Source organism: Artemia sp. Qi Xiang Cuo, chromosome 3, assembly GCF_049724085.1.
Source record: "Artemia sp. Qi Xiang Cuo chromosome 3, ASM4972408v1, whole genome shotgun sequence".
Classification (NCBI taxonomy): Eukaryota; Metazoa; Arthropoda; class Branchiopoda; order Anostraca; family Artemiidae; genus Artemia; species Artemia sp. Qi Xiang Cuo.
The window spans coordinates 22,305,668-22,306,485 of NC_142796.1; positions in this window are offsets into that span (position 1 = coordinate 22,305,668).

Here is an 818-nt window from a genome sequence, read left to right on the forward strand (position 1 = left end):
TACCTCCACTTCAACAACGCCATTAACACATTCTATAACATCAACCACCTCATCATCAAAAGGAACAAACGCCTTTTCACAACAGCAGTTATGGCCTTTATTAACAACAGCAGGAATTACATTATTTCTATCACAATTCAATTAGCAGTTAATAGTTTATTGAAACCTTTATCAGCGTCACTATTGGCGCGTTGAATAACGAGCCTATTAATTTAAAAATTAATGGTGAGCAGCTTCAACAACAAGTTCCTTGTTATTAAGCGAGCCAATGATGGAAATTGGATTTACCCCCTCTCTCTAATCCGGAGCAACGGTTATACGTCAGTTTTATTGCACTAGCCGCTGTCCCACTTGAAAAGTCATCATATCAACCAAAATAGCCGAACGGTCTATACCCTTCTGTTAACCTTACTTGCAGCCAAATAACTGCTGTTTCAAGCGATATAACCAAGTCAATGCTTCGCGGGGAGTTAACCTATCCAGATCTAAGGCTTCTAAAGTAGCCAATAGCGGATCCGGGGTAGGTGGTTGAGGCAATGAAGGGGGGAGGGGTATTACCGGATGAATAGGGGCGCCCATGGTGGCAGACTCTAACTGTGCTAGTTTATCTCGTGCTCGTTCTAATACTTTAGCGGGCATGCCCGCTATTTTAGCAACCGCCAGTCCATAACTTTTATTTGCTGCACCATGGGTGACGGTATGCATAAAGGCAATACCCTGCTCATGTTCGGTTGCACTAACATGCAAATTGCCAACCCCAGTGAGCTGTTTGGCTAAAGCGGTAAGTTCAAAATAATGGGTGGCAAATAGCGTCAGCG